The sequence below is a fragment of the Hibiscus syriacus genome, unplaced genomic scaffold, assembly GCF_006381635.1.
Source record: "Hibiscus syriacus cultivar Baekdansim isolate YM2019G1 unplaced genomic scaffold, ASM638163v2 tig00110788_pilon, whole genome shotgun sequence".
NCBI lineage: Eukaryota > Viridiplantae > Streptophyta > Magnoliopsida > Malvales > Malvaceae > Hibiscus > Hibiscus syriacus.
The window spans coordinates 1,520,667-1,534,486 of NW_024062863.1; the positions used below are offsets into that span (position 1 = coordinate 1,520,667).

The 13,820-nt window shown below is 35.5% G+C and overlaps 1 pseudogene; it reads right to left on the minus strand.

Moving 5' to 3' along the window:
- Positions 1 to 1,887: 1,887 nt before the first annotated feature.
- LOC120140812 lies at positions 1,888 to 11,449 on the minus strand (annotated as a pseudogene).
- Between the last annotated feature and the right edge of the window lie 2,371 nt (positions 11,450 to 13,820).

The window sequence follows — 13,820 nt, forward strand, 5'->3', positions numbered from 1 at the left end:
CTGTTTGGACCCATTCTATGATTTGCACTTACAATAACATTATATGACCGACTAGAAACATTCATATGAGATTGAAGGTTGTGGTCAACACCAATAATCTTGGCATGCATTTAAAGCACATTTAGTGATATCTGACTCTCATTCATTACCGTAGACTTAGGGACTTGGGAGACGAGCTTCAAGCGTTGAATGAGAATAATGATGCGGCGCTAGCCTTAACATGGCCTAGCCGCTTCCTTTGAATGGAATGAACTCCATGCACATGATAAAATAGCTTTTTTGTATTCATCATAAACATGAAACTTAGGTTTTAATTTTTGTTAATATGTTTTATTAAAGGTAGATTTTTATACATCGATGATAAAATGGTTTAATTGCATTACACATCCTTAAACCATATCTCTCTTTTTAAATTAATCCTCAAACTTTTGAACATTCTAATTTCATCCATAGATTATGACTCAATATATATGGGTCCCTACACTTTAAAAATTCTAAATTCATCCCCAAACTATGATCTTAATTTCAAATTAGCCTCCAAACTTTTAAACATTCCAATAAGATCCCTTAAATCACTTAAAATTTTGGGGTTGAAATTAAACACTCAAAAGTTTAGGGATTAATATAGAATGATGGATATAGTTTAGGGATGAAATTAGAATGCTCAAAAGTTTAAAGATAAATTTAAAATGAAATCATAGTTTAATGATGAATTTAGAATGTTCAAAACTTTAAAGACCAACTTAGAATGAGTCATAAGCCATAGTCTGAAGAGGTTTAGTGCAATTAACTCTAACAAAATTGTTATCTTGACAAAAAGGTATAAACTGTTTCATATTATTAAGGATGTCTCACACAATAGAACGTGAAGAGTCAAACAATCAATCAAATAGTATTCCACATGACTAAACATACAAAGTCAGTTGATTTAATGCGCCATATCAATATATCGTTACTGTAATAATTGTTATTAATGGTGAAGGATTGATTTGCTATAAGTCAATAATATTGATAACCAATTTTTTACTTTTAAAACTTCAATGGGAACAATAAAAACTTACTCAAATATTATGACCATTTGTATAATTTACCCTAATTAATTTGATGTATAGCATAACTTATCATTCAAATAACCCAAAATTACTTATCAATTGCTCTATATTTACGGTTATAAAACAATGTTATCAAATTTGGGCCAATCAGTTCGACATAAAAGATCATCTTCTTCAACGGGAAATGCACATAGAGCAAAGCATCAAGAACTTTATTTATTTTTATTGAACAGCATCGTGTACCCGTTACTTTTTAACCGCTGAGTATCAATTATATTTTATATCTACCCCTTCCGCCAATACATTAATCCTTTGCCAATATTCATTTTCTAGAATGCATTCACTTCCGTGTGCACAGCCATAACTATGAATCTCTATTAAAAATAATAATAACTCAGTTGAATACAAGTTGGTCACACCCAGGAACATAATCCTGTGGGAGATTAAATTAACGAATCTCTATTAAGCACATGAATTGTCAATGTTATCCGAGTCAGAGTGAGCTACAAACATATAACACAAAGATGCTCATTTTAAAATATTTATCATGTTTGAAATCCGAATAAAAAATGTGTGTGTGATTCTTCTTAAAAGGTTGGGAATTACCCACGGAAAGAGGCAGCAAAACATTAGTAGAAAATAGCATGCATTCGTAACTTACGTTCAAAACAGGTCGCCCAAATACATCACATGCATATTAAAGCGAAACTCAACTATTTGACAATGGTCCAACAAGTTAAAATTCATACATACATACACACACAGAGAGATTTAGGTGGATCGGATGGCTCACGTTTATTACCGGCATTTTTAGTGGAGCAGCAAATATTTTTAATATTTCCATGATGAACTTCATTGCTTCGGAGGCTCGTACCAACCCCATTGTTCATCAGATACGTATTCTGTAACCTGTTTCACACTCAAGTAATTTTTGAGTCCCCTGCAAAGAAAAACAATATCCACATTACAATCCGATTACAGTCATATTCTCATACGAGAAACATAAAGAGGATATCAAATCCCAGGTTTTTGAGTTTCCACAAACAGGATATAGCAAGTAATAAGGACAATAATCATCCAAGAAATAGCTAAAAGCTTGCGTAAATACCATTCCCCTAGTTCACGCCCAAAGCCACTCCATTTGACCCCTTCGAATGGAGATTGGCAGAAGCATGGCTGTGAACAATTCACCCACACAGCGCCTACCTGCAGAGCCTGCACGAAAGAAGCAGAGATGTCAAATATCATATCACACTTTGGTTGCATGATTGGGTGATGCTTCAAGCACAGATCTTACCTTGCTTACACGATCACACCTTTCTATATCCTTTGATACCACGGCGCCTCCCAAACCGTAACTAAATAAGATATTTGAAAGGAATTAGTTGAGCTCTGTGATCAAAATGATAAGGCCTTTTTGGCCCAGGGAGTGGAGGGTAGGGTTGGTTAAAAGGGTAAAGGATGGGCTAAACAAATTACTAAATCGCACTTCGTTGTCATTATCCATATGTAAGGATTAAATCATTGGCTGTATATGTTGACTTACTGGGTATCATTTGCCAATTCAATGGCTTCGTCTTCTGCTGTAAATGTTTTGACACAAAGAACAGGTCCAAAAACTTCTTCTCTCCATATTTGCATGGAGGTCTTTACGTCAGTGATGATGGTTGGTTCAACATAGTATCCTTTCTCTAAATGCTGGCAACCATTTATGAATTAGAAATGGTAAATGATTTTAAAAGGAGAAAAATGCTAATCATCGAGAAGCAGAGAACTATACCTTAGGACGATTCCCACCATACAAAATAGTAGCTCCCTCATTCTTAGCATTTGAAATGAACTTCATTACTTTTTCATACTGCAGCAGAATTAATCAAATACTTAATATGGAACCTTAGATATTACCATAATAGCTATAATTAGAATTAAATCAGTTTCCACATCAAAAGAATTATAATCATGACAAAGTAACAGACTACTCCAAAGCAAGTTTTATCAAGCACCAGATAATCCCAATCCAGTCACAAACTTAAATATATAGTTAAACTACGAAACAATATACAGTAACAAGAAATTTACTTACCTGCCCTTTACTAACAATGGGACCCAGTTTGCAATCTTCTTCCCATGGATCAGAAATTTTGATTTTCTCACTCCATTTCACCAGCCGGTCCAAAAATTCTGCCGCAATACTTTCCTGTGAAAAAAGAAAGAAAGTTTGCCTCATCCAGACTTGGAAAGAAAAATATTTACATATAATCACAACTGACAAAAAACATGCTACAAGCTTAGTTCAAGAACTCAAGGTAGCAGAACCATAGTGATATTTTTCTTGGACCTAAGTTATGTCTTTGACTCGAACCCTAATAAAATAATTTTCATCCAACCACTTTCCAGTACAAGAAGGGTCGTGAAGCTATAACGAGAAATAGAATAGTCACCAATGACAACCCCTTTTTAGGAATTTATCAGATAGGAAGAAATAAAAATGAAATATGGAGCCTGTAAAGAGATTTTTTTCATACTTACTCAAAGATACATGTGGCAGAAACTACTGCATTTACAAGTGCTATGAAGGATAAAAGAGTCCATGAGGTTGGAATTTTTTTGTTTTCTCTAAGCTGTTTAAATCTTTGGTGTACTCCCATAACACAGTAATTATTGTCTAATGGTGTTTGTGGACCTTTTGAATTGAGATTTATACGGGATTGGTTTGCTTGGCTAATGTGTTTAATTTAGCCAGTTTATCAGTTTATGAATGGACTGGAATGGTTCCCCTCTTAGTTGTGCCAAGCAGGGAACGACGGAGAATATTATGTTGGGGGAGGGGGCGAAATTCTAAAATTTTAGGAGGGAACGAACTTATAAAATGCCAGTGGCTAAAACAGATTTTCAATATAAAATATAAAGAAAAAAAAATCTAAAATATATAGTAACTTTAAATTTTCAAAGGGCGACTGCCCCACCCCTTTGGTCCATCCTTGGTGCCAAGTGTGAACCAAATAATATTAAAAAAAATCACACGTGGCATAGCCTCATGCCACAGTAAGATGAAATAAAAATGAAATCAATAATTCTAAAGAACAAAATTGGTTCATGCACTTACATGCACAATAAGGCGGGATGTTGCACTGCGGATCTGGCCACCATTATAAAAGCAACCAAATATGGTCCACTCAACAGCTATTAAAAGCACAGGTGGCTAAATTAGCAACTGAATAAAGATATACTATTTTTCTGCATTGAAGTTTCATGAGTAAAATATGAAAAAACTGTTCTGATGAGAAATAGAGGTAACATGAAGGCTTAAAAGTGATTCACATGGACTAACCCTTGTCAATGTCAACATCCTCAAACACAACTATTGGACCTTTGCCACCAAGCTCTAAAGTAACAGGCTGCCGCAGAAACCATAAAGAAAATTTTATGCACATGATCATTAAAAAACTCAGTGATCATATGCTAGGACTTCAACGAACCTTGACCCTTTGAGCAGCAGCTGTCATTATCTTGATCGCTGTTGTTGTGCTTCCAGTAAATGCAATCTGTTGGAAAATGGTTTTTCAAAATTTGGTAGATGTTTGTTGAAATATTGTAATGAGATAATCATAATTAGTTACTAGACTTTAGGGTATTTACAAGATTAAGTCCTTAAGCTTCAACTATAAATACCCTAGCTCATTTAGCTTCAAAACCATCCCAAATCATTTTCTTTCTCCCAATACTAGAGAGCTTTCTTGTGAGTAGTGAGTGTTTTGTAAATTTTCTCTCTTAGTAAAAGATCTGCAGCAGTCCGGAGACGTAAGCAAAATTGGCTGAACTCCGTTATCAATTTCGGGTATTATTTTCCGCTTTTATTTCACATTCTCACTAATCTGGTTATAGAGAAATTACTTGTTCTCGTTTATTTCCCAGCAACTGGTAATCAGAGCTTTTGGTTGTGAATTTTGTCAAATTTTGCGAGGTTACTATTCATTACCATTCACGTGAATAGTGAAATTTTGTCAGTGATATGAATTTGTCGACGGAGGTGTTCTAATACACAGCGGTTCGCAAAAATTGTCAGAATGATCCAAAGAAGCCAGATTCGAGTGGGAGCGATGGCTACAGACGAAGGGAATGCGAAAATTGAAAAGTTCGATGGTGCGGACTTTGGCTTTTAGAAGATGCAGATTGAAGATTTTCTGTATCAGAAAAATCTATATCAACCTCTCTCAGGAAAGCAACCAGAGGGCATGAAGAATGAAGACTGGGCTCTTCTCGACAGACAAGCCCTCGGAGTTATCCGACTGACGTTATCTCGCAATGTTGCTTTCAATATAGCAAAGGAAAAGATCACGGCGGGTCTTATGGCGGCTCTCTCCAGTATGTATGAGAAGCCATCGGCCTCAAACAAAGTTCATTTGATGAGGCGATTGTTAAATTTGCAGATGACGGAAGGGACATCAGTGGCTCAACACCTAAATGAACTCAATACAATCACAACCCAGTTGAGTTCCGTGGAAATTGAATTCGATGATGAAGTTCGAGCTTTAATTATCTTATCATCTCTACTAGACAGTTGGAATGCTACTGTTACAACAATCAACACTTCGTCGGGAAACAACAAATTGAAATTTGACGATGTTCGGGATCTGGTATTGAGTGAAGAAATTCGACGGAGAGAATCGGGTGAAGCATCAAGCTCCTCAGCCTTGCACACGGAGTCTAGAGGGAGAACTTCATAAAGAAATTCAAATCGTGGCATATCAAAATCCAGAACGGGAAATAAAGATTTTACCTGTTATAATTGTGGCAAGAAAGGTCACTTTAAAAGAGACTGTCGAGCACTGAAGAAAGATACCGGCGCACAGGAGTCTGTCAACGTGACAGAGGATACAAGTGATGCCATGATTCTAAGCGTCAACAGTCCGATTGAATCATGGATCTTGGATTCAGGAGCATCTTTCCACTCCACCCATGCCGAGAAATCATGGAGAACTATGTCAGTGGTGATCATGAACGTGCCAGAAGCATGAAGATACATGCCGGATTGCCCAAATTTCTATGGGCTAAAGCTATCAACACTGCAGCTTACCTAATCAACCGTGGGCCCTCAGTTCCCTTGGATGGTGGAATACCGGAGGAAGTTTGAAGCAAAAAAAATAAACCTTTCACACTTAAGAGTGTTTGGTTGTATTTCTTATGTACACATAGACTCTGCTGAAAGAAGTAAACTTGATGCTAAGTCCAACAAATCTGCCTTTGTTGGTTATGGTGATGATGAGTTCGGTTACCGATTTTGGGACTATAAAAATCGGAAGATCATCAGAAACAGAGATGTCATTTTCAATGAGAATGTGATGTACAAAGACATATCAACCATAGAATTAAGTAGCTCAAACAAAGAAGCTGAAACAAAGGAATTTGTTGAGTTCGAGGAGATTTCTGAAAATGATATTCAGATCAGTCTTGAAGCAGTTCAAGAAGAACCAGGCACACCAAAACTAAGACGCTCCTCCAGAATTCCTAAACCAACCCAGCGGTATTCTCATTCTTTGCACTACTTGTTGCTGACTGACAATGGTAAACTAGAGTGCTATGATGAAGCAATGCAAGTGGAGGATTCAGTCAAGTGGAAGTCTTCCATGAAAGATGAGATGGACTCGGTTATGTCAAATCAGACGTGGGAATTAGCTGAATTACCACCAGGCAAGAAAACGCTCCACAACAAGTGGATTTACAGGATCAAAGAAGAGCATGATGGGAGCAAACGCTACAAAGCAAGATTGGTTGTCAAAGGTTTTCAGCAAAAAGAAGGTATTAACTACAATGAAATTTTCTCTCCAGTCGTAAAACTGTCTACAATTAGACTGGTGTTGAAAATTATAGCTGCAGAGAATTTACATCTTGAGCAGTTAGATGCAAAGACAACTTTCCTTCATGGTGATTTGGAGGAAGAAATATATATGAGGCAACCAGAAGGCTTCATAGAGGCAGGCAAGAAAAATTTGGTATGCAGGTTGAAGAAGAGCTTATATGGTTTAAAACAAGCTCCTAGACAGTGGTACAAGAAGTTCGATAGCTTCATGAGTAGCAGTGGTTTTACCATATGCCAAGCAGATCATTGTTGCTATATCAAGAGGTTCGACAATAGCTTCATTATTTTATTGTTGTACGTTGATGACATGCTCGTTGCAAGCTCAGACATACAAGAGATTATAAACTTGAAGCAAAAATTGTCGAAGCAGTTTGCAATGAAAGATCTGGGCGCTGCAAAACAGATTCTTGGGATGAGGATCAAGAGAGACTATGATGTATCACAGGCTGAGTACATCAACAAAGTACTCTCCAGGTTCAACATGCAAGATGCTAAATCAGTAAGTACACCTTTAGGTGTTCATTTCAGACTCTCCAAAGAACAGTCACCAAAGACAGAGGAAGACGTGCACACATGATGAAGGTGCCGTATGCCTCAGCAATTGAAAGTTTGATGTATGCCATGGTTTGTACCAGACCAGATATTGTTCATGCAGTGGGAGCTGTTAACAGGTACATGAATAATCCGAGCAAGGTACATTAGGAAGCAGTCAAATGGATCCTCAGATATCTGCGAGGTACCACAAACAAAACACTTTATTTCAAAGGTGGAGATACGATACTGACAGACTATGTAGATGCTGACTTAGCTGAAAATGTTGACATCAGAAAGAGCACTACAGGGTATGTCTATACTCTAGGAGGAACCGAAGTGAGTTGGGTTTCTCAACTACAGAAGATAGTTGTTCTCTCCACAACTAAAGCAGAATATGTCGCTGTTACGAAAGTTAGCAAGGGGATGGTCTTGCTCCAAAGTTTCTTGGAAGAGTTAGGCAAGAAACAAGAAAACAATGTCTTGTATTGCGACAGTCAAAGTGTTATCCATCTAGCAAAGAATCCGTCTTTTCATTCTAGGACGAAGCACATACAATTGAGATATCATTTTATCCGATCTCTTCTGGAAGATGGGATTTTGAAACTTGAAAAGATTAGTGGAGCTCAAAATCTGGCAGACAAGTTGACAAAAACGGTGATTACAGACAAACTGAAGTTGTGTTCAGCTTCAGTTGGCATGCTAGAGTAACAAGACTATAAAAGCTGTTGCATTGATCGAGGTGTGAAGACAGATTAAAATCAGTCTTCAAGTAAGAGAGATTGTTAAAAGTTCAAAGTTTGGCAACCAATTTTGAAAAAATGGTTTTCAAAGTTTGGTAAATGTTTCTTTGAAAAATGGTTTTTCAAAGTTTGGTAGATGTTTGTTGAAATATTGTAGGGATAATCATAATTAGTCACTAGACTTTAGGGTATTTATAAGATTAAGTCCTTAAGCTTCAACTATAAATACCCTAGCTCATTTAGCTTCAAAATCATCCCAAATCATTTTCTTTCTCCCAATACTAGAGAGCTTTCTTGTGAGTAGTGAGTGTTTTGTAAACACATGTAAATTTTCTCTCTTAGTAAAAGATCTGCAGCAGTCCAGAGACGTAAGCAAAATTGGTTGAACTCCGTAATCAATTTCGGATATTATTTTTTCGCTTTTATTTCACATTCTCACTAATCTGAATATAGGGAAATTACTTGTTACTCTGTTTATTTCCCAACACAACCAACTAGTAGCAATTTGTTTTGAAATGTTATTTTGCCAAACATCTTATGAAATTCAATTTCATAGAAAGGATCACTGAAGAAAATGATTAAAATAAATTTAACCTTGTCAACATGGGGGATGAGATGCCAAAGGTGCACCAGCTTCAGGACCTAGTCCAGGCAGAATGCTGAGGACACCAACAGGAAGATCAACCTCCCTGCACACTTCTCCCAGCTCCAGACAGGTCCTGAAGTAGGAATGAGAAAAGAAAAATGAAAAGCTGGCTAAAGGAAAACAACAAATATTGATCTCAAATGAAAAATCAAGACAAAATCCCCCTAGGGCCCCTACATATGATTTATGAAAAGTGATGAAGTAACATGAAAACTGGAGCAAGTTAGTTGAAAGCATAAACAAATGCCAACTCAGAAGGCTTCAGTATTGCAGCACAACCTGCAGCCAAGGTTGGAGCAACTTTCCATATAGCCATCAAAAGTGGGTGATTCCTTCAAAACAAAAGAAAAGATATTTTTAGTTATTGGAAATCAAGATAACCATTAAAAGCAATATGAGAAGAACCATTGAACCGTACAGCACTATGTTCTCAAAGGATAAAGATTCCCATCACTAAAAGCAATACTGCATGAGTGAACATAAACGTTTAACACTAAACAATATATCAAACCATGGGAAGCCCTTAAATGGTCTCAAATGATGTAGGAGACGATCATCATAAATCATCTTAATAAATCCACTTTGGAAGCTACAACGCTTAAAATGTTCTGCCCCTAGCATCCATAATAAGTTTACAATCTAATATCAGGAGAAACAATTAAGTGAATTTATATACCAACTAGGCAACTAGGTCCACTAATACTAGATATAGAAGTTAAAGACCAACACATCCACTCACTCTATTTTTTGGTCTATATAGAAAATGAAACTAGCTTTAGGCAAATCAAAGAAGCAAACCAAAGAACAACACCAGGTTAAGCAAATATCTCACACAAGTATTGGGTAAATGGAGAAGAACAATACTTAAGGATGATTTATCAAGAAAACCCGTGCAGTGTGGCCAATTAAGCAGCAAAATTATTAAGACAGAGAAAAAAAAGTGAAAAACAATGCTAACAGACTGGAAGTACCATGGGACAATCAACCCAACAACTCCAATGGGTTCCTTGATCACATGGCTCTTAAATGCCTTTAGAGGAAGGGAGATAGGGGCTTTTTGCTTGGCATCTAAACCTTCAGCAAGTTCTGCATAGTACTCAAAGCAACTGATAACATCATCCTAAAACACACAAATAAATAGGTTAAAATCCAACTAAAAATAATAACATAACAGTTGGATACTTGTTGCAGGCATACCATGTCAGCTTCTGATTCTTTAAGTGGTTTCCCACAATCTACTGTTTCAAGTTTGGCAAGTTCAGGCTTTCTCTCTTTTATTTGGATCATTTAAGAAACAACATTGAAAAGTGGGTCAGACAATAAAAAGGTTGCAGCCATTTCCATCAACAAAGCAAGCATAACAATTGCAAAAACTCATAAACATACAAGTACTACAGTTAAAAGAAAACTCAGTTAGAAATTCTGCTTAAAAGGAGAACACATGTTCAGCAGTTGAACCCAGCAAGCATGGTTATATTAGTTTAAATCAACTACACCTGGTTTATCTGAAGCCATATCGTTCTGTCCACTAAAGTAATGAATCAATGACATGAATTTTTTGTTAAGAGAAAGAAAACAGCTTGCAATCTGACTGTAATCCCAACAGAATATCCATAAATTCCTTTGTAGGAATTTACATATATAAAAGGAAAAGGGTGCGATTTACAAGTTTTGTGAAGTTAGGTTGATCTATCTAGTCCCAAGTTAGCACATTACACTTTATTGCAGAAGCAATGTTCCACTTTGGCAACCATTATTCAGATAAATGAGACTCATTCAGTAAACAGGGGCAAGTTGTAAAGTTAAGCTTCATTTGAGCACTATTTTCCACAATTAGTAGAACTATTTATATCACAATGTTCAATATCATTTTTCAAACAATTCGCCTTGCATGGAAAAGAAAATTCCGAATTTATACTTTTAATTGCAGCCATTACTATTGATTTGATGTTACTTTTAAATTATTTCACCATTCAAACCAAGCTATAATTCTTCTTGTTATGCTTTACATTCTAAAGCAAAGCTCCCAAAAATGAAAAATGCAATCACCGAAAAGGGACTAAAAAAACATTTGAATTCGCAACTTTTACATCAATTCCTTTTAATTCAAGATTGTAATTAGTTAATTGCAGTACAATAATTGTTTGATTTTTTTTAAAAAAAAATCAAAGTAACAGCAACAGCAAATAGTAAAGAATTAAGAAAGAAAAGAAAGAAGAGCAATTACCTTAGCAGCAATGGCACGCAAATACTTAGCACGGACAGCACCTGAAGCTGTGGCCCAATCTTTACCTTTGTTCCGAGTAAGTGCTCTCCGAGCAGCCTCGACTGCAACATCCACGTCTTCAGCAGTCGCCGCTGGAATATCACCTGACGAAAAACAACAACAACAATTATGAACAACTAAACCACAATTTTTGTAAAGATCAAAGGAAGGTAGGGAAAAGAGAAAAGAAACCGATGATTTCTTCAGTAGAAGGATTGATAATTGGGATGTGTTTCTTAAGCAAAGGCTCGGTCCAATTGCCGTTGATGAACAGTTGCCGACTGGGGATAGGGATCGCCATTGATGCTAGAATGTCGTGTGGTGAAGTAAAGTGGATTGATAATCTGATATAAGCCAATTAATAATGTTCCTGATGCCATTATTTGACGAGCCAACTGAAAGTGACTTATTTCCTCCTTTTTTTGCTGTACTTTTTTTTTCAATGGCGATTTTTTGCTTCCCACTGTCTTTTTGCCTTCACAAATCACAATGGCTCCAAAATATTTTGTCGTAATATATAATCTGGTTGTTATTGTTGCTTCCACGTGTTGTCCAGTGAATGTGATAATTAAGGATTTGCTGATTAAACGTCGAAAAGATGCTGAGCAGTGGGAGGACACGTTCTGATGGAAAGTTAAAGCTGTCATTCTCGGCCTTAGATGTGCTTTTTAAGATCCAAAAATTACTGGGTTAGTTTTTTTTTTCTCCCAAGTTAAATTTAGAGTAAACTACAAATTTAGTGTCCTAACTATCATTTTTGTTCTATTTCAGTCATCCAACTATTTTTTTTCAAAATGATATCTGATGTTTAGTTTTGATTTCATTTTGGTCACTATCTGTTAGAAAATTAACGACGATATTGATGTATCATCCTAAGATAAATGTCACATCGTTATTAAAAAGAAAATTTTTAGAAAATGTCATATCAACACTTATTACAAACATAGTTGCTCTAAATATTTGGGAGGCTTCCACCAAAGACAGGCTACTGCAATTAGGGATTGTTGTGGATGTGAATTGTGTCTTCTATGATAACCTTGAAACCTTAAAACCATCTTTTCTTTTATAATTTTTTTGTTCAAAATATTTGAGAGTCTATGTTGGTTATGTCTAACTTTTCCAGGAATGCGATGAATAGGAAGGAGGTGTTGGAGTGGGCTTCATTGTATCTTTGGGGTAAGTCCTTAATTTTCTTATCCTTAGGATAGCCAGGAATGCGATGAATAGGAAGGAAGAGTTGGAGTTGGTCTTTAATTTTCTTTATCCTTAGGATAGTCCGGAATGCTCTTGCTTATTGCATTTAGGAATAGAGGAACGACAAGCAATTTAAGAGACTTGTTAGGAATTGAAAGGTGATTCTGAATATAATTTGTGCGATTGTGAGAATTAAGCTTGCCCATAAGAGTATATATAGGGGAGATGATGTAAATAGGAGCCTTTGTATTTGTTGGGGGTATTACTTTGTAGGGTATCCTCGATTTTTTTGGCTATTTTGTTGACTGTAGCATGTTTCTGCTTTTCTTGTATAATACACATAAACAACTTCATATATGTATATATGCTCAAACTTAGAATTATTCAGAAAGAATAACATTGTTTTCTATTATTAAAACAACTTGATAGATTCATATAGAATTAATTCTTAATCAACTCTCATCAAGTATTAGAGTTAAAATCTTCACATACATCACCGTTATGTTACCCGATGTGTGTTTACATATATATTTGAAATGTATACATAAGTTTTATTTTTAACAAAAGAAATTTATTTTTTAATAAACAAATAATTAAAGAGTACCAATCAGTGTATAGATCACGAGACAAATGGACTGGTTTCGACGCGTACTAAATAATATTGACCAGGACGAGTACTTGTCCTGACAGAGATTTGCCTACTTGGAAGTTTGAGAGGTATCCGTCCGATGGATGTTCAAAGATCAGGTAAGTTGTAAGCAACAAGTGGTTCCGACCGGTTAGATACCGTTCTTAAGACTTATGATGCAAAGATATATATTTTTTTTAAAGAAAGTCTAAAATGTCCAGCAGCCAGCCGTCATTAATAAGCTGTCATTAATTTACCAAAGACACCAAAAAGAAAAGTAAACTAAACACCAAAATTCAATAAAGGATAAAATATATACAAATAATCACTGAATTATATTAAAATAATTTTTTCTATTATTAAAGGTTCAGAAATTACAAAAAAATGTTATTAATTTTGTTAAATTATTAAAAAAATCTTTAAATTTATCTAAATTGATCATTATTTTATACTATAAAATATCATTTTATAATGGTTTAATAAATTTAGTAATTATTTTATAATTTTTAAAATTTTAATGATTAAAAAAAGATTTTGAACATAATTAAATAATCGTCTATGTACTTTACCCTAAAATAAACATGTATGTCTGTCTCTATCGGTTAGATGTAGCCAGCTTCGTGGAAGATCGGTGATTGATCCATCCATCAATGTTATCATCTTCGTACGGTTCAAAATCCATTCAACATTGTCTTAAACCGAAAGCCAAAAAAGAAGGTTCTTATCTGTATCCTCTCCCCCGTGTCTTTTGACTATCAACAAATTATCATAATATTTAATAAAAAAGGATTTTTTTTTCCTTTCCACCCACAACAAGACAGGAAATTTCGTATTGTTTCATAAGAGAAAGAGGGTTGCATCAAAGAAAAAAAAATATTGCAGCTTTGAATGGCAGACGGA